The sequence below is a fragment of the Mirounga angustirostris genome, unplaced genomic scaffold, assembly GCF_029215605.1.
Source record: "Mirounga angustirostris isolate CCGP_5_RB_7025 unplaced genomic scaffold, mMirAng1.0.hap1 SCAF_6, whole genome shotgun sequence".
In the NCBI taxonomy this organism is placed as follows: Eukaryota; Metazoa; Chordata; class Mammalia; order Carnivora; family Phocidae; genus Mirounga; species Mirounga angustirostris.
In genome coordinates this window covers 42,748,161-42,770,644 of record NW_026991714.1, presented here as the reverse complement: position 1 = coordinate 42,770,644, position 22,484 = coordinate 42,748,161, and the positions used below count along the sequence as shown (strand labels likewise).

Genomic DNA, 22,484 nt, shown 5'->3' with positions numbered 1-22,484 from the left:
TTACATCCACAAAGACCCTGTTTCCAGATAAGGTCACATTCATAGGGTTTGGGTGGGCACAGATTTTGGGAGGACACTATTCAACCCACCACAGACTGCTAAGATCATGTCAAAATAATTCATCTTGAAGAAGCTTTCTTTCTTTCTTTTTTTTTTTTAAAGATTTTATTTATTTATTTGACAGAGACAGAGACAGTGAGAACAGGAATATAAGCAGGGGGAGTGCGAGAGGGAGAAGCAGGCTTCCTGCTGAGCAGGGAGCCCGACGTGGGACTCGATCCCAGGACTCTGGGATCATGACCTGAGCCGAAGGCAGACGCTTAACGACTGAGCCACGCAGGCACCCCTGAAGAAGCTTTTATTGGCCAAAATTTGGATAAAATAAAGCATTTTCTTCCAGAGGAGCCTCTTCAACTTGGATAATTATTGGCAGACAAATAAATGGGGGAAAAAGTCACAAATCTAAGATGAAAACTAAAGGGTCATAAACATCTTTTCATTTCAGTGAACTTGGTTGGAATTTCTGATAAATGTAAGCATTTTTGAGCTTCAGTAAGGATAAGAAATACGAAGAATTGAAACTCATGATATATGTTTAAATCTACGAGTTTGCAATTATACACACACGACACAAAAATTGGTCAGTTTTTGAGGATGACAGGAAATCAATTCATTATCTTGAAAACCAAGGAAATAAATGGGAAGAACCAAGCACATATCCTGCCTATCCTATGAAAACTGTAATACTAATGGAAAGAAACATCTCATACAATTATTCCACCTAATAAATGGAAACAAAATCATGCAATTAGGATATGCCTATTTTGCAAACCCTAATGAATTAACGGGTCTAGGCAATGAGCATCATCGATTGCTAACATCAAAAAGAGTGAAAGCTAAGAAATGAAGTTTATTAAAAACAATAAAACAGGGCGCCTGGGTGGCTCAGTTGGTTAAGCGACTGCCTTCGGCTCAGGTCATGATCCCGGAGTCCTGGGATCGAGTCCCGCCTCGGGCTCCCTGCTCGGCGGGGAGTCTGCTTTGCCCTCTGACCCTATCCCCTCTCATGTGTTCTCTCTCATTCTCTCTCTCTCAAATAAATAAATAAAATCTTTAAAAAAACACAAAACAACAATAAAACAAAAAGAATGAATGCCAGACTTTATGTGTTTCCTATTGAAAGAATATACCACAGCTTGCCAAAAGAATCAGACCAGACTCTGATCTGACTCTGGTTCCAGCTTTCTTTCTTTCTTTTTTTTTAAACAGTTCAGGGTTTTTCTTTTGTTTTGTTTTTAGATTTTATTTATTTACTTGTCAGAGAGAGTGCACAAGCAGGGCAAGTTGCAGGCAGAGGGAGAAGCAGGCTCCCTGCTGAGCAAGGAGCCCAATGCAGGACTGGATCCCAGGACCCTGGGATCATAACCTGAGCTGAAGGCAGACACTTAACCGACTAAGCCACCCAGACATCCCAACATCCATCTTTCAATGTGCAGGACATCAAGAGGACAGAGGAACGTGTTCAATCTATAAAAACCCACACTATGGGAGAGTATGCAGGTCACACGGCCCAGGTTCTTCAACAGGAAAAAAAGAAGGAAAAGAAAGTGATGGAGGGGATCCTGTAGATTAAAAGAGACTCAGAAAACATCAGGTTTTAAAAATTAGGCAAGTCTGAGCTGTGGTATGTGGGGATGCCCATGTGAATGATAAAACCATGAAGAAGCACAAGGAAGCGAGGGCTATACAAGTCAGGATAATGTTTAGTGTTGGGGGCACAGAAGGACTGTGTGTTTGGGATGGGGCACGTGGAGGGAGGCCTAGGGTGGCCCATCACATTCTTGGTCTGGGTGGTCATTGCAAGGGTGTTTACCTCATACAGATTTGTTAAACTAGACATTTGTTTGTAGCTTTTTGTATCTTTGTGAGTTTTTTTCACATTAAAATGGTAAAAAAAAAAAAAAAGGTGGTGATCACTCTGGCTATAGTGTTAAGAATAAATTATAGGGTTACAAGGGTAGGAACAGGGATACCAAATAGGAGGCTCTTACTATTATTTGGGTAAGAGAGAAGATGCTGGGTCATACTAAAAGAAGTGGTACCAAGGGGTCAGATTCTGGATGCATTTTGAAGATAAGCCAAGAGTATTTCCTGATGGTTTGGATGTGTGATCTGAGAGAAAGGGGAGGAGTCAAGGCTGATTCTGGGGATTTTGGCCTGAACAACTAGAAGGATTAAGTTGCCATTAGTTGAAACAGCAACCACCATGCATGTTAGAGGTTTTTGTTTTGTTTGGGGAAGTAGGCAACTTAAACATGTTGTATCTGAGATAGCTTTTGGAGGTGCAAGTGTTGAGTGAGGAGTCCTGGAAAACTCCTTCTCCTCCTTCTTCTTTTAAAGAGATCAGGAGTCTGACAGTCAGGAGAGATGCCTGGGCCAGAGGTTCTATCTTTGGGAGCCCCTAGCATAGAGATGGTACTCGCGTGCATGTAAAAGGCAGATGGAGTCAGATGACTTGAGGGTTAATCTCCTTCCTTCTAGCCTGTGCCATCCTTAGCAAATTATTCATTGCCATTGTACCGATAGTGGTACCTGCCTCATAAGGTTGTGGCCCTGTGAGTCTGAAATGAGGAAAAGTGTCCCAGCTGCTTAGCAGAGTTTTTACACAGCAAAGCGCTCAGTAATTGTTGTGTATGATGATGTGATGGTGATGTTCTCACCTCACAGCCTGCTTCCTCAGGCATCCAGTGAACTTTGCTCAATGCCTCAAGCCCTTCCAGAGCCCCACCCCAATCATCACTTCTGGATACCTGTTCCACAGCCCAGTTTCTTCCCAGTTTTCTAACTATCCAGTGCTCCATTTTCTTTCTTCTTTCTTTCTTTCTTTCTTTCTTTCTTTCTTTCTTTCTTTCTTTCTTTCTTTCTTTCTTTTCTTTCTTTCTTTTCCTTTTTCTTTCTTTCTTTTTCTTTTTCTTTCTCTCTCTCTCTTTCTTTTCCCTCCTTCCTTCCTTGTTTTATTTATTTATTTATTTATTTGAGAGAGAGAGACAGAGACAGAGACAGAGAGAGAGTGAGCTCAAGCAGGGGGGTGGGGCAGCAGAGGGAGAGGGACAAGCAGACTCCATGCCAAGTGCAGAGCCTGACTTGGGGCTCCATCTCAGCACCCTGAGATCATGCCCTAAGCTGAAATCAAGAGTCGGATGCTTAATTGACTGAGCCCCCCAGGTGCCCCTGTGCCCCATTCTCTTAAGCTTCTGTTTCTTGCTAGTTGATCTGATAGATAAAATTTGAATCCATTAATGTTGGTATTTAAGGAGCTGTTTAGACACGATCAACACATTTCCACAAATGTTTTTGAAGCCATGACTTAAAGGAGGAAGCCCTGAAGGAAACATTTGGCATTCAGGGGAAGCAGTGAGACCACACTGCCAATACATCCCGTATTCTCTGCCAAATGAAAGTCCTCTCTTGGGTCTTGCCCTAAGAATAAGCTCATGATGAATGCACTGCAGGCAAAAGTATTTGCTCTGATTCGACCCTTACCCAGACCTCTCTTCCTTCCTCTTAGCCTTAGTAGATTAAGCTCAGTTATTTTCTTGTTGAGCCATTGAGAAGGTAACACAGAGTGATGGAGAAGGGGCACTGAGTCCAACTTCTAAGGGACTTTGCAGAATAAAGGTGCAAAGTCTTATGCTCTGGGGTCTGAAGGACCTGGTCACTGTCTCCCAGGGCTGGTCTAGGCTCAGGGTTCACAGTCATGGGTGTGTGAGTAGAATTCACTGCCTCTGTAATCTCTGGTTCACCCCATAGCGCAAGGCTGCAGAAGCATTTGGTGATGGAAACATTGCCTGCATTTTCCTTGCTCCCTCCTTAGCACGCAGTCGCCGTTCTCTTGGTCAGGCAGTGCGCAGAGATCTATACTCAGTGCCCATCCTCCCTGACACACCGTCCAGGCAATGGGCAAGAAAGTGGGTCCAGCCACCAGACAAGTGGAGACACCCCTCCCAGCTCCAGCCTTACACTATGCAAAGATTCACAGTTCAGTTCCCAGAAGTCATCTCTGGCTTCTGAGACAGGGATGGAAGGGTGTTTGTCCCTTAGTGGAGCGTGTTGGTGTGGTTGAAGATTTTCAGGGTTGGTGTCTCCTTGCCTCCTGTGGATTCCCAAAAGGCAGGCGTGGGCCTTTTGAGCACTAATCCTTTACATTATAGAACTTTTATTTTGAGATTTATATTAGCCCTCAGAATATCTAGAAACCTGAAATTATGTGAAAATTTGGTAACAAAGTGTATTTTTCTCCTAGAGTTTTAGTTTTTTTTCAGATTCTTGTGTGTGTGTGTGTGAGAGACCAAGAAGTTATTAATAAAAACAATAACAACATGTCCTTTTGATACCTCTTTTCACTTTCTGTCCTTTCTCTCATTTTCTAACCATTAAAAAAATTAATAAGAAGCACTAACAAATGTTTGTCCAGAAATTTAGAGTATCCAAAGATCTTGATGAGTGCTTCTTTAAAAGCCTTCAGAGAGACCCAAGAGGTTAGGTAGTATGACCACCACATTTTACAGAGGAGGAAACTGAGGCTCAGATAGACAGGAAGATGATCGAATGTGGATCCAAGCTTCAACTCAGGTCTTTTTCACTCTGAGGGTGGTTCTTTTCTCACTCTATCCAGAGCTGAAATTGTACAACATCATGCCACTTTATTTGTACCCAGATGCCAAGAAATTGTGTGCATGTTGAAAAAAGTCCGACTAAAGCAATGGACACTCAGTTTATGGTGGGAAAGTGATTTGCTTCCTCTGTAGACAACTTTCCTTTGACACATCTTATAGGGTATGTGTGGGGGGTGGGCAGGGTTTTGCAAGGCTGCTTTTCCAGAAGCAATCAAAGGGCTAGGGTAGAAAAATATTCTTACAAAGGAAAGTATCCACGAGTTCTCAGGAATGTCTCCTACCATAGCCAGTCTCTTAATCTTCATCTGTAAAGGGGTCTTGATTGAAAGGAGCTTTGCAGCAAAGTTCAAACGGCCACCCACTCACATTTTTCCTAGCCCACGGGCTGTTTCCCTCTCCAGACAACACTGTCCTATGTCATTGCAGTGCTATCTCTTGTGTCGGTGACAGTACCCCAAAGACATTGCTTAGACAGTTCAGGAGTTCACATTTTTATGAAGTTCCTCATTTGCCACCTGTGTTCTTTTTGGACTGGCTTCACATTCCCCAGGCGGCGAGAACAGGCTGCGCGGGACCGGTGCCTTACTGATGGAAAACTAAAATCCCACGTGTGGCCATTCTTGTTCATCTGCATCTGTAATCCGAGGAGTCCTGCCATGTCCTGCGTGCGTGCGTGAGCTCTCGCGATCTCCTGGGGCCACAACGACTTCCTGGCACCACCAGACCCCAGGGCCCCCAGGACTTCCCCCTCCCATGCCCCCATCACTGCCCCCAGGCTCACTTCCTTCTTTTCTGTCCCTGAAGCTTAAGTCTGATGTACAAACACTTGGAATCAGGCTCGTTATGTAAGTTTCCTGGTCCCTGAGCTGGGTGACTCAGCATGAGGTGGTGCCCTGCTCTTTCCCAGCCTGGGGCAGCATGCTAACCAGGGCCAGGTCAGCAGCAAACTGGAATGGAAAACAAGGCCCGCTAATGAGGTCCAGCTGAGCAGCCTTCATTCCCAGTGGTGTCTGGGGAGCCCAGGAAACCCATGGGAACCATCGGAGGGCCCTTGCCAACGAACCCACAGGAGGAATTCTCCATCTCCCTGCTCACTTCCTGTTCTCTCCTCTTACCGCTTTGGCCAAAGATTACAGAAGATTCGCATTTGGTTCCTCTTTGCCCCGAGGCTGCCACTTCCTGGGTCCCTGTTATAAATCGAATGTTCGTGTTACCCCAAAATTCATAGGGTGAAGCCCTAACCCTCCAATGTCATAGTGTTAGGAGGTGGGGCCTTTGGAGGTAATTAGGTGGAAATGAGGTCATTAAGGTAAGAGCCTCCATGCTGGGATTAGTGCCCTCCTAAGAAAAGGAAGAGACCAACGTCTTCCCCTCCACACTCCCCCATGTGAGGATCCAGCAAGAAGATGGTCACCTGAAAGCCGGGAAGAGGGTCTTCACCAGGACCCCGCTATCCTCGCACCCTGATCTCCAACGTCTAGCCTCCGAAACTGTGAGGAAATCAATTTCTGTTGAAGTCACAAAGTCTGTGGTATGTTATTAAACTAGTCCAAGCTAAGACAGTCACAGCTAACCTCAGGTCCTAGCGAGGCTCAGGCAGGAAGTGATGCTGGTGCATGAGGATGCACCCTTGGGTGCGGCTCAGCCTGGACCCAAACTCTCTCTCTCCTCCGCCCCAGGTCCCAAGCACAGAGTTGGAAATCAGTTGGAAACACTGCTTATAGAGAGGACAAACTTTGGCACTGAATTTGGGCTTGTGTCTGGCTCGCCCTCATTTCTCTCTCCTGCAAGCATGTCGGTGAGTTTTCTTTCCTTTGCAGGACGGGGACAGGTGCTGGCTTCCTGCAAACTATTGGACTAGGAGCTAGAGACCTCAGATTCTGTAACAGATTTTGCCACTAACACACTAACCAGGTGTTCAGGGTTAGGTGGCAAACTTTCCTCTCTCTGTGCCCCAGCAATTCATCTAAATGACTCCTGCCTTAGAATCACTGCTCATTCTTTAATAAAAATTGTGTGCCGGCTCTGTCCAGTGTTGGGATACGGTGCTAAACAAGACAGCTTGCTAAACAAACAAGCCCCTGCCCTCTTGGAGCCTGACTTCCAGAGCGAGGAGACAGCCAGGAAAGGCGTAAATAAGATAATTACTGAATGTGGCACGTGCTCGGAGGGAGACAAACAGAATGATGAAATAGAGGAGGGGATATTTATTTAAAAGCCTCCCCCTGCAAGCTGAGAGAAGGCAGGACTGTCAACCAGGCAGAAACTTTCCAAGCAGAGTGATGGGCTAACAAAAGTAAAAATGCTTTACAAAACATATAGACAGCCAGCTACACAGATATCCAGTTTGATGTGAGTTAGACCACCTTCACTCCCTGTGGCTGCTTGCCCTACGTTCCCCTGCTCCTCCCACAGCCTCCCATCCCCAGTGCTTCAGCTCTTTGTCACCCATCTTCCAAGCACATGGCTGGTATTTATGGAGCACCTGCTGAGGGGGAGGGATCCTCCCCTCCTCTGAGCAGGAACTCAGGAGGTAACACGCCCTCCTCCGTGTCTGAGGCCTAAGGAGGTCACTTCTCCCAGCTGTTCGTGTTTGAGTCCATTTTGTGTGTTATTTTGCTCTTCAGCGAGATTCCTTTTGGGAGCCAGTGGGGCTCCAACCTGCTGTGTTTGTAAATCGATGCCATTAACCACCCAGAGGGGCCATCTAGGGACTGGAATGTTTTAGCATGTGTGTTCTCTCTCTGGACAAATGCCCAGAAGTGTGTGGAGTGGCCGTTGCAGCACTTAGCACCCCAGCAGCTAAGGTCACTGACTGGCCCGCTGAGCCAACCTCAGCACGGCGGGCACAGTGCAGCCCGCTTTAGATTCTGTCTGCGCGCATTTCCTTAGGGCCAAGGATACTGCACAGGGAGCCGCAATGTCGGGGTTTCCACGTCCTGGGCGTGGGGCCTGATCTGCGCTTTTATATCTGTGAATTATGCCCTCTCGGCTCTACCATCTTCTAGCTGCGTGACTTTAGGGGGAGAGTGGTTTTCGAACGTCAGCCATCAAAGTTCTCGAAGAGCTGGGGAAGGTGCAGAGTTCTCACATCTGCTGAGTCAGCAGCTCATTGAGTAAAGGTGCAGGAATTTGCATTATCAACAGACATTGAGAAGTGTCTCTCATTGCAGGTAAACTGCAGTTTGAAAAACATGGCTGCTTAACGTGGCTAACACCAAAGCGCGATCCAGTGAGTTCCTCCCTTACGGGACTCATGGTTCCTCGGCTAGCCTTGAAACCAACTGCCAGGCAGCGGTCCTGGAGGCAGCACATGTAAGGAGAATGGCTCCCCAGAGGTAGCCCCGACACGTCCCACAACGCCAGGGCCCAGAGCCTGTGCTCAGTAATGCTGGTTGAATGAATGAGGGGCCCAGGGACGTGGAGAGACGGGAAAGGGAGTTGAGCTAGACTACTCGTATGTGCCACTAGAATGCAAATTCCAGAAGTGTAGGGGCTGTGTTCTTAATGATTCCCAGCGCCTGATATACTCAAAATGCTGAATAAATTAATGGTACCACATACTTCTCTCTCTCCCTCGGGGGAGAGAGAAGGTCCAAAAGCCCATTGAAGTAGACTTACCCTGTCTGAAGGAATTCCCAAATATCTAATTTAAACTGACTAACAGAATCAGCATTGCATGACTAAAAACCAAATTCAGGTTAGGACATGAAGGTATTTTTGATACCTAGTGGCTGGCAAACATATCACCTGGGCATAATAAAGTGAGTCATACAATTTCTTATATAATAAGAAAAGATGGGGTAATTTATTTCCCTTAAACACCAGGGCCAGAACAGCTGGGCCGTTTGGAAAATTTGCTAAATAACAAAACTCATGACAGACAAAGAAACAGCAAATTGAACTGACCATGCAAAACCATTTTACACCCATCAGATGGGCAAAAATTAAAAAATATGACAATAGCAAGTGTCAGTAGTAGCATGTGGTATAATAAAAACGTTGGCAGACTGCTCGTGATTCAACCCCTTTGAAAAAGAGGGGACACCCCGAAGTAAAGTTGTAAACGTGCCTGCATGCTTTATGACTCAGCAGTTCCGCTTGTAGGGAGGTATGCTATTCTTGCACATGTACAAGACACACATAGAAGAATGCCCATGGCAGCATTGTTTTATAGTCAAAAACCTGAAACAAGGGGGTGCGTGGGTGACTCAGTCGGTTAAGCGTCCAACTCTTGGTTTTGGCTCGCCTCACGATCTCAGGGTCTTGGGATTGAGTCCCCCACTGGGCTCCGTGCTCAGCGTGGAGTCTGCTTGAGATTCTCTCTCTCCCTCTGTCTCTGCCCCTCTCACTACTGCTATTTCTCTCTCTGTCTCAAATAAATAAATAAAATCTTAAAAAAAAAAAAACCTGAAACAAGCAACCCAAAATAGTAAAATGAAGTGATCACTAATTAAGAAATGATGAGTATGGGGCACCTGGGTGGCTCAGTCATTAAGCGTTTGCCTTCGGGTCGGGTCATGATCCCAGGGTCCTGGGATCGAGCCCCGCATCGGGCTCCCTGCTCAGTGGGAAGCCTGCTTCTCCCTCTCCCACTTCCCCTGCTTGTGTTCCCTCTCTCACTGCGTCTCTCTCTGTCAAATAAATAAATAAAAAATCTTTAAAAGAAAAAAGAAATGATAAATATGACTTGTTTGTAATATGATTTACTTTATTAAAAGTTTATGTACGTTTTCAAATGCACATCAACAGTAGAAGAATAAATAAACCAGTAAGTGGATACAATGTCAAACTCTATAAGCAGTAAAAATGAATGAACAGATGAAATCCAACAATATGATGCTAATTGAAAAAACCAAGACATAGAAGAATATATACATCATGATTCCCCTGACATAAAGGCCAATAACAGAACAAACAAAGCAGGGTGTGGAATTTGCACAAAATGTTTTATGATCTTTGTGGATTCTTTTCCTGGAATTCTCATCCCCATGGTATTTAACTTGAAAACTTCTCCTTCTTTCCTTCGGATAAAACTGAAGTCACTTCCTCTATAATGCCTTCCCCAATTGCTCCAGGTGAAGCTATTGCTCCCTATTTCCTGATAAATCCTTGCTTTGCATGTACATTATCATAGCTCTTGTCATACTGTATTGCAAATACTGGCGATGTCCAAGCCAGTTGTGTGCTGGTAACTGGCTCTTCATGGGTAAAAAAAAGACATATAAAGACATGAGTATTTTCTCAGTTTTCTGTGCTGTTGACAATAGAGTAGCTACAGATAGGACACACTTTGAGTTTTTACCGATGTTATTTACACTTCCTTCATAACTTAAGTCTGACAGTCAACAAAACAATACATCAAGCATGGATTTGTAGCGTTTGCCGATCTCCATGGTGTAAATTCCTCCCGTGTAAAAAATTCAGGGTTTTAACATTGAATCATTGAATGAGGAGCTGCAGAGATGCACGGCTACCCCTGTGCTGAGGAACCCTCTTCTACACTTTCATTCATTCAGTCTACAAATATCTACTGAAGGCCGAGACTACAGTAGTGTTCAGGACAGGCAATGTCCTCAACCAGAAGGAAGTGAATGGAGCCAGCAATTCACAAATGGAGCCAGCAAAGAACAAGAGGAAGATTGTTGTGAGTCCAGTGAAGGAATTAATAAATAAGGTGGTTGGTGAAATAAATGAGGGGGGATGACCTAGAGAGGCCAGTGAGGGCTTCCCTGAGTTGGTGACATCTAAGCTGTGACCTTCTGAAGAATGAGAACAAGCCATCCTTTTAAGGAGCCAGAAGAAGACTTTTCAGACAGCAGGAACAGCAATGTCAAAGCCTCTGAGGAGACAAAGAGCCTGGGCTATGGGAGGATGAGACAGAGGGCCGAGAGGTAGGAGCATATTCGGTGGTTGGTGCACTTGGCTGCAGTCAGATTGCAGTTGGATTTTACTCTGACAGCAGTGGGAGCTCATGAAGGGAGTCTTGTAGGCTGGTTTCTGTTTAGGGTGCATGGCAAGAACTAAGGATGTGTTCAGCCATCAGTTTTGTTCCTGGGTCTGACCCTTAAAATAGACAAAATCACAGCATTCGATTTTAGGTTGATTCCTTCTAGGGAATACACAATCTCCCTTAGTTCTTGCCATGCTGTGCTGAGAGACCATAGTTTGGGAGACACTGCACAAGATCACACTCCACCTGAACCCCTTTAAAGGGCATCTCTTGGCCAGTCATAGGAAGGAGTCTAGGAGGAGGGATCAGGTTGAGAAAGAGGAGAAGTCAAGATAAGTTGACCTCAAAGTTACTGTGGAAAAGGTAAGGGGCTCCAGGACAATGGTCAGTTCTCTTTCTACACAGAGATCCTGGGCCTCTGAGATAAAAGGCCATTTTTCTAATGAGGAAGGCCTGGTGGACAAACAGATCATTGTCTCCTCGGGGGCCAGAATAAGCAGAGCTAAATAATGGTTTGGAGGCCCCCAAATGAGTATCCATCATATCCTTGAGTGGCTGTGGTGACCTGTGTTCTAAATCCATTCTGGCACAGTTATAGTGAAAAGAAGGGCCATATGCAACCCAAAGTTCATAGCAGCAATGTCTGCAATAGCCAAACTGTGGAAAGAGCCCAGATGCCCTTCAGCAGATGAATGGATAAAGAAGATGTGGTCCAAATATACAATGGAATATTACTCAGCCATCAGAAAGGATGAATACCTAACTTTTACATCAACATGGATGGGACTGGAGGAGATTATGCTAAGCGAAATAAGTCAAACAGAGAAAGTCAATTATCAAATGGTTTCACTTATTTGTGGAACATAAGGAATAGCATGGAGGACATTAGGAGAAGAAGGGAAAAATGAAGGGGGGGAATCGGAGGGAGAGATGAACCATGAGAGACTATGGACTCTGAGAAACAAACAGGGTTTTAGAGGGGATGGGGGTGGAGGAATGGGTTAGCCTGGTGATGGGCATTAAGGAGGGCACGTACTGCATGGAGCACTGGGTGTTATACGAAAACAATGAATCGTGGATCACCACATCAAAAACTAATGATGTAATGTATGGTGACTAACATATAATAAAATAAAATAAAAATAAAATAAAAAATAAATCCATTCTGGCTACACCAATCCCCAAAGATTCAAACCCGAGGTTAATAAGTGTGAAAAAGCTTTTTTTGCAACGGGTTTGCCACCAGAACACAGGTGTCTTGAAAACCACCGCTCAACCTAAACCAAAATGGGAAAGGAAAAGACTCACATCAACATCGTCGTCATTGGACATGTAGATTCGGGCAAGTCTACCTCTACTGGTCATGTGATCTACAAATGTGGTGGGATCGACAAAAGAACTATCGAAAAATTTGAGAAGGAGGCTGCTGAGATGGGAAAGGGTTCCTTAAAGTATGCTTGGGTCTTGGATAAACTGAAAGCTGAACATGAACGTGGCATCACCATTGATATCTCCCTGTGGAAATTCGAGACCAACAAGTATTATGTGACCATCATTGATGCCCCAAGACACAGAGACTTTATCAAAAACATGATTACAGGCACGTCTCAGGCTGACTGTGCTGTCCTGATTGTTGCTGCTGGTGTCGGTGAATTTGAAGCCGGTATCTCCAAGAATGGGCAGACCCATGAGCATGCCCTTCTGGCTTACACACTGGGTGTAAAACAACCAATTGTTGGTGTTAACAAGATGGATTCCACTGAGCCACCCTACAGCCAGAAGAGACACAAGGAAATCGTTAAGGAAGTCAGCACCTACATTAAGAAAATTGGCTACAACCCCAACACAATAGCATTTGTGCCAATTTCTGGTTGGAACGGTGACAACATGCTGGAGCCAAGTGCTAACATGCCTTGGTTCAAGGGATGGAAAGTCACCCGTACAGATGGGCATGCCAGTGGAACCACAATGCATGAAGCTCTGGACTGCATTCTGCCACCAACTCGTCCAACTGACAAGCCCTTGCGTCTGCCTCCCAGGACGTCTACAAAATTGGTGGTATTGGTACTGTCCCTGTGGGCCGAGTCGAGACTGGTGTTCTTGAACCTGGCATGGGGTCACCCTTGCTCCAATGTTGCAACTGAAGTAAAGTCTGTTGAAATGCACCATGAAGCTTTGAGTGAGGCTCTTCCTGGGGACAATATGGACTTCAATGTGAAGAACGTATCTGTCAAAGATGTTCGTCATGGCAATGTGGCTGGTGACAGCAAAAATGACCCACCAGTGGAAGCAGCTGGCTTCACGGCTCAGGTGATTATCCTGAACCATCCAGGCCAAGTCAGCGTTGGATATGCACCTCTGCTGGATTGTCACACAGCTCACATTGCTTGCTTGCAAGTTTGCTGAGCTGAAGGAGAAGATAGATCGTCGTTCTGGAAAAAAGCTGGAAGATGGTCCCAAGTTCTTGAAATCTGGTAATGCTGCCATTGTTGATATGGTTCCTGGCAAGCCCCTATGTGTGTTGAGAGCTTCTCTGACTATCCTCCTCTGGGCCGTTTTGCTGTTCGTGACATGAGACAGACAGTTGCTGTGGATGTCATCAGAGCAATGGACAAGAAGGCAGCTGGAGGTGGCAAGGTCACCAAGTCTGCCCAGAAAGCTGAGAAGGCTAAGTGAATATTATCCCCAATACCTGCCACCCCAGTCTTAATCAGTGGTGGAAGAACAGTCTCAGAACTGTTTGTGTCAATTGGCCATTTAGGTTTAATAGTGAAAGACTGGTTAATGATAACAATGCATCGTGAAACCTTCAGAAGGAAAGGAGAATGTTTTGTGGACCACGTGTTTTTTGTGTGTGTGTGTGGTAGTTTTAAGTTATTAGTTTTTAAAATCAGTACTTTTTAATGGAAACAACTTGACCAAAAATCTGTCACAGAATTTTGAGACCCATTAAAACAAAAGTTTAATGAGAAAAAAAAAAGTGTGAAAAAGAGAAATTCTTATCTTTATCCAAAGACAGCTTTTCCCAAAGTGTATTCTGAAGACTATTAGTTCCATAGAGTCACGTCATGATGAAAGAGTTCCATGGTCAAATGAAATAAGAGGACGCTGAAAGCCATAGCCCCATCTTGGAGACTCACTGCGCATGTGGGAGAAGTCTTGCAGGCAAGAAATCAGGTTTTTATTGTTCAACTCAGTCTCTGGAAATAAGGCCGAAGAGCATTTTTGCTTATGACCTTCTCTGCTGCACATATTTAGAGCAGCGCTGCCTTTGGATACCTTCTCTCTTCAAAGGGAGGAGTTTTGTTTTGTTCAGGATGGAAACTTCACGGGGGCATGCGAGAACAATCAGATACACACACACCACACACACACACACAGCTGCTTCTAGCCTCAATCACCAGATCGGTAGGACAGGAAGCATCTTCAAATGACCATTGCTGTTCTCTTCCCTTCCAGATGTGATGCTGCCTGGAGGTACGGTATTAGTTGCTGTCTGGGTGGGGCATGGGGGCTGCTCTTTAAAGGGGCAGTGAGGATGGGCAGAAGAGGAGGAGGAGGAAGCTCTGGGAGTAGGGGATAGGCAGCCAGGAAAGCCCTGGCCTAGTGAGCATCAAGTGGAAATTTCCTCGGGCAATCCTTTTGAACTAAGTGGATTTGAATGTTGCACCCCTGGTTGCCTAGATCCCATGGCTAAGTGACTTTGTCTTCATTTTCCAGTAATGATTAACATTGCTGTAGTCACTGCAGTCCGGGGCCGTTTGTCTAACTGTGGTGATGGAAACAAGGAGGAAGCTTCTCCCCACGTGGCTCAGCAAGGTCTGCTTTCCACATCTGACTGTTGGTGGGAAGAGGGGGGACATTCAAAGATTCCTGTGTTTGGAAGGATTGTTCAGCCTTTCCTTAAATCAAACACTTCTCAGTGTCTTATATTCTTTGAACGAAACACCAATTTGGGGCTAATGGATGATGTTTTCATTATTCATTCTAATGAAACTGTAATGATGGTATTTTTAGGTCAGGAAGCAGAAGTCAAGAGGCCCACATCTTTCTGGCGCAGGGGCTGGGAAGGATGTGGTGTCTTATCTCCTGATCCATTGGAGACCTCTGATGTCACCTGGCAAGTTGTCTGGGTCCCACATTTCACTTTGAATAAACAAGTTGGATCTGATAACTAAGTGAGGTCAAAGACTCATGGCCCTGGGATGGGGGGCCACTTACAGAGCTCCTGCATCACAGAGAGGCCACTCTATCCCCCATGCCCAGCCCCCGAGCCACTCTAAAAAGCATGGCTTTGTCCTGTGGTTTTAATTGTTTGTTTTCAAAAGATTTTCTTCCTTCCTTCCTTTCTTCCTCCCTCCTTCCTTCCTTTTCTTTTTTTTTTTTTTCAATGAAAAGGGAAAGGACAACAAAGTATCACTCCTTTGAGAGAGGTAACAATAGAAAGCCATTAGAATCTGCACCTGGGAGTAAAAGGGGAGCACTCCCTTTCCCATGACACGGTGCACATCACAGAATGTCGAACAAGGAGCGACCTTAGGGATTGTTCTGACCCAACCCCTCAGAGAAGATGGAGGCCCAAAGGGGAGGCTCCTGCTCAGGACTCTTAACCACAGCACTGCCTCTTTCTACCCTTTCATGCTGCAAGTGAGCGGTATTTATTATGGGATTTCCTGAGTTCTGCTGGAGCTCTCTCTGAAGCATAGCGTGATATGGCACTTTTTGGAACCTTTAGCAGGATCCATCCATCAGCATGCTGGTGAGGACTTGGCCACCTTGGTTGTATTCGTGGGTTGAGGTAGAGATGAGAAAGGCTGCTTATCCTAAAACTAAAGATACTGAAAACATGCTTGATGCTTTTCTGAACACTGAATCACAATTAGTTTGCCAAAATTAGACTGTATGAGACTTTTATGATGGAGAGAGAGGGAAACTGAGCAGGGTGTGGAATACCGCCGGCTGGGGAGACATATCAGGACTTGGACATCACTTGAAGTCCTGGGTAACTCCATCTCTCATGAGGTGATGGCCAGGTGTAAATTCTGGGCCCCTCAGCCATGCTGCGAAAAGTAGATTGCTACAAAGGATGGCCACTGTGTAATTCAGGGCCTGCCGCTGAAACAAATCCCATCTCATTCCTCCTATAAGGGCGATCTCCCTGTTCATAGTTTTATGTCATTTGATGCTATGGAGCCACTGATGGAGAGCATGATAATGTCTCTTCTAGATACTTTGTTCCTTATTCTTGTGACAGAGGGAAATTCTATTATACGGACATTTTTATGATCGGCAATATTATCAAGTATCAATTATTTATAAACCATGTTCTTAAAGTTAATATGTAATGACAGAAACTGTTAATTATACCTGTGCTATGCTAATAAAAATAATCTTTAATGTGGCATATAGGGATAGACACGGAAAGAGAGAAAGTATGGAGTATAGAGACAGTGAGGACAATAGCAAGGAAAGGGAAAGCGACATGGAGGGACACAGGGAGTTCTGCGGGTGATGGTGTATTGCTGTTGGGGTCTCTGAAATCTCTAAATCTTGGCCATGTCTTCATGGAATCACATATGTTGTGTTCTCTGGGTCCAGAGTAATGACTTGAGCTATGAATAAGAATGAGAAAGCAAGGGAAATTGCATTTCCCAGAGTAAGTGTGTGAATATATGGTTCACAGCCTCGGAGTATGTCCCCGTGACTGGACCAACTCATGCTGGATAGAATCCGACTTGACCCATCCCTCACTTACAGTTATAAAGAAGGGTGGCTGTCAGGGACATGGGATTGCTAAGGACATAAAGACCACCAAATGCTAGTGTTGGGAGGACTTTGAAGGTCATCTGGTCTCTTCTGTTGCCTTTTAGCTCTCAGATGAGGAGTGAATTGTTGGGGAGGAAGGGCGGGGGGATGGAGTGTTTGCCTCTGATTTTGTCCTAAATATCCCAGAAATGAAGATGATGTCCTGGCCCCCAAGATGCTATCCATCTATTCTAGTGTTTAGTTTTATTTATTTTATTTATTTTTATTTTTTTAAAGATTTTATTTATTTATTTGACAGAGAAAGACACAGCGAGAGAGGGAACACAAGCAGGGGGAGTGGGAGAGGGAGAAGCAGGCTTCCCGCCGAGCAGGGAGCCCGATGCGGGGCTCGATCCCAGGACCCTGGGATCATGACCTGAGCCGAAGGCAGACACTTAACGACTGAGCCACCCAGGCGCCCCTCTAGTGTTTAGTTTTAAAGGAACTCCAGTGAATGGATAAGAGCGATTCATATTATCAAGGGCACATCATGGTGTGAGCTGAGCACCTGCCATGCATCTTACCTCATGTAATACTCATAGAAGCCCGAATGAGGAATAACACATGGAAATGAGGGATAACTTACTCTAGACCACAGTTAGCAAGGGGCAAAGCTAGGGCTCAAGACCAGGTTTGCCTGATTTCATACTTCAAGCTCTTAACAGTACTATTTTATGCCCATTATGAAACTCCTACTATTATGAAATGGTTCTCTTTATATGTTGAATAATTGGCTCTGATTTATGGGTCAAAAGACATTGCCCTTACAAATAATAAGAGGTTCATTATTAGGGTTGCCAGATTTAGCCTATGAAAATAAAGAGTACCAAGTATTTTTGAATTTCAGATAGATAATTTTTTAGTTTAAATAATTTTAGTATAAGTGTGTCCCAAATGTTGCGTGGAACCTACTTAACACCAAAAAAACTATTCTTTGTTTGATCTGAAATTCAAATTTCCTGGACATCCTGTATCGTATCTGGCCTCCATCGTCATAATGAATGAGACCAAGTTGGTGAGTTCAGTCCCTTTGGAGGCCACCTGTTACTCTGTTCCATGGTTGACCCCTCCCTACTGGGAACCTCTTCCTGTAAGGCTGCTGTGAACCCCTTTAGTCCCATGGTCCCTCAACGTCTATGTCTATCATAGACTATATTCTAATTTGTTTATATTAAGATATTTTTACTATTAAATGGTTGATACATACAGACGAATATATGCAACAACTGCTGGGTCAAAGGTTATAGGGATGTTCAGCATTACAAGATAAAACCCACTGTTTCCCAAAATGATGGTGCAAATATTATTCTCCTGTTGGTGTGCACGAGTTCCCTGTGTTCAATATCCTCACTGCCATAGGGTATTGTCAGACTTTTTAATTTTTGCTTTTATAGTGGGTGTCAACTCGCTCTCACTGTGATTTCAATTTGCATTTCCCTGATTTCTAAGGAGGTTGAGCATCTCTTCACAAATTCATTGTCTCTTTGTTTTTTCAGATGTCTGTTTGAATTCCAACTATGTACTAGGGTTTAAAAGTCCCTTGTTTTAAGGAAGATACTCAGAGATAGTAACTTGGGAAAAGATTAAGCAGAGAAGGCCCCAGACAGAGTGTACATTGTCCCTCAGCGAGCAGGTAAGTAAACTATGCTTTGTCTAGAGCACTCCCGGAAGCCTGGAAACCCTTTGGTGCCCAACCAACACTTAGCTCCTCCCTCCTGGCAGCCAGGTGTTGTGGAAAGAATTTCCAGGCCAGATAGACCTGGACTTAAGTTCTATTTCTTAGCTGTGCGACTGCAAGTTAGTTTCTTTCTCTGAGTGTCTGTTTTCTTATCTGTAGAATTGGTAGGGGAAAAAAATGTGCCTTGCAGCGATGCTGTGGGATTCAACAAGACAGCAAGTGAAAAGACTGCCAGGTAGGGGCTCAATCAATGTTGCTTTCATTCAAGCTTTCTTTCTTTCTTTTTTTTTTTTTTTGTAGGCTCCACACCCAGCGTGGAGCCCAATGTGGGGCTCAAACTCATGACTGTGAAATCAAGACCTGAGCTGGGATCAAGAATCAGACACTTGAATGAGCCACCCAGGTGCCCCTCTTTCACGCTTTTTTTGTACTAAAGAACTGACTAGAAGAAAAACACCTCAAGGCAACCAGTATTCTGTTCCATTAGAATAAAATTGCCAGGAATTTTCCATTTAAGATCTTATTTGTGACAAAGAGAAGCCCAAGGTTTTTCCTAGAATCAAAAGAGTGGCTGGATTTTGGAGGCAATCTGACTGGAGGACTCCTTTCCTGGCCATACTGTGAAGAGATCATCGGAGAGCTGTCCACTGCAATCCCCACACACCTTCAGAAGGAGAGTCCACAACCACCCAGATGGCGACTCAGTGTCTGACAATCCTTAGAGAGTTCAGGGTTCTTCCTGATACCTTGCTTGGAATCTCTCTTGCTTCAGCATAAACTGTGTTCTTTTTTTTTTAAGATGTACTTATTTTAGAGAGAGAGAGAGTGCATGAGCACAAGGGGGGGAGGGGTAGAGGGAGAGAATTTTCAAGCAGACTCCCTGATAAGCATGGAACCCAACTGTGGGGCTCAGTCCCACCACCCATGAGATCATGACCTGAGCGGAGACCAAGAGTCGGACCCTCAACCAGCTGAGCCACCCAGGCGCCCCTGTTCTTTTCTTTTTATAGTAAGGGAGTATGGCTGTGAGACAGACATTTGAACTACACAGCGGCATCCTGTTGCATTAAAGTCCTGCCATCATTGGCCTGGTTCACAAGTTATTATATTATAGGAGGTTGGGCCTAGGCCTGACCTCTGAATTCACAGGAGAGAAAACTAAGGCCCGAGAGGTCCAGCACCTGGCTAGGATATGACCACAGCTAGGAAGGGCAAGAGCTGGGTTTCAATTCAAGTCTTCCAAGCCGCAAATTTAGGATTTTTTTTTTTCCTGTTCCCTTTCACTCAGGATCTCCTTTTACTGGACATGTGTCCAAAGGTGACCCAGAATCCTTCGGGCATCTCCAAGGGCCAATTTCAGATGTCTTAGCCCGGAAGTTAGAAGACCCTAGCCTCAATCTTGGTCCTTTTCAGAAGAGCTCTTCGGGAGAATATGTGACATTAGAGCTTTTGTTTATGTGCTTTTGAGGGATACTAAGTGTCACAGGTGAAGCAGGAATATCCTTTGGAAATTGGAGTCTGTGCATGGGAAGATTCAATTTATCTGTATCTGTATCTATACACACACACATATATATACGCACATTATATATGTATAAGGGAGAGAAGAGTTACATGTATATATAAATATATAAAATGTAAAATACAAATATTTTATAAATACTATAAATAAAATATAAATTTATAAATATTTATAAATAGCAACACAAAATAAAAATATATATGAATATATGTTTTATGGAGAGAGGAGTTATAACTTTTACCCAATTCTTCTTTTTTTTTTTAAGATTTTTATTTATTTATTTGACAGAGAAAGAGAGAAAGGGTTCACAAGCAGGGGGAGAGGCAGAGGAAGAGGGAGAAGCAGACTTCCCGCTGAACAGGGAGCCCGATGTGGGGCTCGATCTTAGGACCCTGGGACCATGACCCAAGCGGAAGGCAGCCACTTAACCGACTGAGCCACCCAGGCGCCCCTTACCCAATTCTTTTTAAAGATTGAATTTATTTGAGAGAGAGGGAGAGCACGAGTGGGGGAGGGGCAGAAGGAGAGGGAGAAGTAGACTCCCTGCTGAGTGGGCAGTCTGACCGACCTGACCTAGGGCTCCATCCCAGAACCCTGGGATCATGACCTGAGCCGACGGCAGATGCTTAACCGACTGAGCCACCCAGGTCTCCCAACTTTTACACAATTTTCAAAAAGAAGTCCAGGACCTAAAAAAAAAAAAAAAAAAAGGCTAAGTAATTCATGATTCATTCAGTCAGCAAATATTTTCCAAGCGCTTACTGTATGTGAGGTACTCAACTGAGTCCAGAGAATATAATAGAAATAAAATAAATGTGATCCCTACCTTCATGGCATTTACATTATGGTGAGAGAGGCAAATAATAATCAATAAACAAATAATAACAAATGAAATAACACCTTATGACAGACTGAAAGAAAAAAAAAAACAAGTTAAGAACTACTGATCTAACTAGACTGCATTTCTCTCCGGACTTTATTTTTTACCTTTCTTCTCCTAAGAAAGTCAAACCCCTCCAGAAACAGACTCAGTTTCAGAAATAGACTGTTTAACTTCTCAGTTGTAATTTGAAGGCGTGTAGTTAAGTCCCTAAATCCTCTGACCCTTCTTCCCTTGAATATGGCTGCTTTGTGCAGTCAGGCTGATTAGATTAACCCTTCATTCCTCCCTGCTTCCCAGGCAGGCAGGATAATTCCAGGTCTCTAGACATGAAAGACAAGTCTGTTTGGCCAGGAACAGCAAAGTACTTCCCCTTGCAGAATCTCCCTCCTGATTACCACTGCTGCTTGAGCAAGAATAAATGATCTGAAAGCTCCAGAAAGACAAACGACCAAGAAGTGCTGGCAAATTTTAGAAGTCTGTGGATTCTCATAATGAGGATATTGTTCAGCATTTTCTCTCAGATCAGGTTTTTATTCATTGCTGAGTGGATTTTTATATGTGCACCTCTATTGTTTAAAAATGCAAGTGATTTATACCACCCCACCCCCGCCCCATTTTCAATCTTTAATAAACTCCCAGAACAATGTAACATTGTGCAACTAGAATTGTTGCTATTTTTGAATTGGTGTTGTCCTAAATTCACCTAAGGAGGTGGGCAGTAGAAAGAAGGGGACCTGTTGAAAGACTTACAACTCAATGGCAAAGTTGAAATTTGAATCTAGGAAATCTGATTTCTGGGTCTCTGCTCTCCAGGCACTGATTAGATCCAACGGCCTTGCTCAAATTACACATGCATGCGCACACAATATTATCAGAATGCTGTGGGGTCAGTTGATTAGAATTTTCAGTCCTTACTAATTCTAGGGAAAGTGTCATACCACCGACTGAAGGGCCAGTTCTGATTTGGAGAAAAGACTCTGTCAATTAAATATGAGTGCATGGTTGTAGTATCTTGAAGTGAAAACAAAACACAAGTAAACGGGAGGGGGAAAAAGCTATTGGGTAAGGTTGTGGATATCACTCGGAGGGTGAATAATGAAAGGTTAATCATGGCGTACAATTAAGGTTACCAGGTCAGGATCTAAAGTCCTGTTGGTTGTCCAAACGGGCCTGACTGATCTGGACTCAGTTAATGGCTTCTCTCTTCCATTACTTTTCTTCCTACCTTCATCTTCTACTCCATTTCTCCCTCCTATCCATTCATATCTTGGGTCTGGTGGGGAGGTGACATCCCTTTCCCCTGAGAGTCTCTTGGGGAAGGGCTTCAGGTCATGGTATTCTATCTTAGCAATGAATTAGCTTTGGGGGTCTCCTTTGCACAACATTGCCCTCTTCAGGCCCCCAGTAAAGGCATGGACAAGTGTCAGAAAAGGAAACAGGTGGAGAGAAAGTCAAGCTTCCTTCCCCGAGAACTACTGACTATTCCCGGAAAGCCAGCCCCAAGGTTTATGCCCATTGCCGAGAAGGTATCAAGGCACAGCGTGAAACACATTAGGGACAGTGTCCTCCCATGTCTTAAGTCTGTGCAGCCTCGGTGCCTGGGCTGGGGAGCAGAGAGGGGGTGCTGTCTTGTGCGGGGAGAAGCTTACATGAACAGGAGATTCTTCCTTCACAGTTACTGTGACTCAGTCAATTCCAGGATTTAAACTCAGGCCCCCTTAGGCATAGTATTCAGTTCTCTTGGGAAATGCCATCCACTGGGGATACTTACTTCGAGGCAGCAAAGATGCTATTAGTTCTATTTTGTGTAGTTGCCGTGCAGATGCCTCCTATTCCCCTCGGCCCAGGCAGCAGGGAGAAAGGGTAGGAGTCAGGCATTTGCCAACGTCGGTTCACCCTTGTTGTATGTTCTGCCTGTTACCCCAGCTCACTGACACCCCGCCCCCACTCCCCTGACCCCACACATG

The 22,484-nt window shown here is 44.6% G+C and overlaps 1 long non-coding RNA gene and 1 pseudogene across 3 annotated transcripts in view; both read left to right on the top strand.

Moving 5' to 3' along the window:
- Positions 1 to 22,211, top strand: part of LOC135364720 (uncharacterized) — a 44,986-nt gene extending 22,775 nt beyond the window's left edge. For 2 of the 3 annotated variants that reach the window (XR_010412298.1, XR_010412296.1), the window contains 4 exons: positions 185 to 532; positions 5,227 to 6,474; positions 17,931 to 18,067; positions 18,413 to 22,211. This is a non-coding gene — a long non-coding RNA (uncharacterized LOC135364720). Of the gene's footprint in view, positions 1 to 184; positions 2,546 to 5,226; positions 6,475 to 17,930; positions 18,068 to 18,412 lie in introns of those variants that run through there. The other variant, XR_010412297.1, reaches the window with a different exon arrangement.
- Positions 11,855 to 13,628, top strand: LOC123845384 (elongation factor 1-alpha 1-like; annotated as a pseudogene).
- Positions 22,212 to 22,484: the final 273 nt, after the last annotated feature.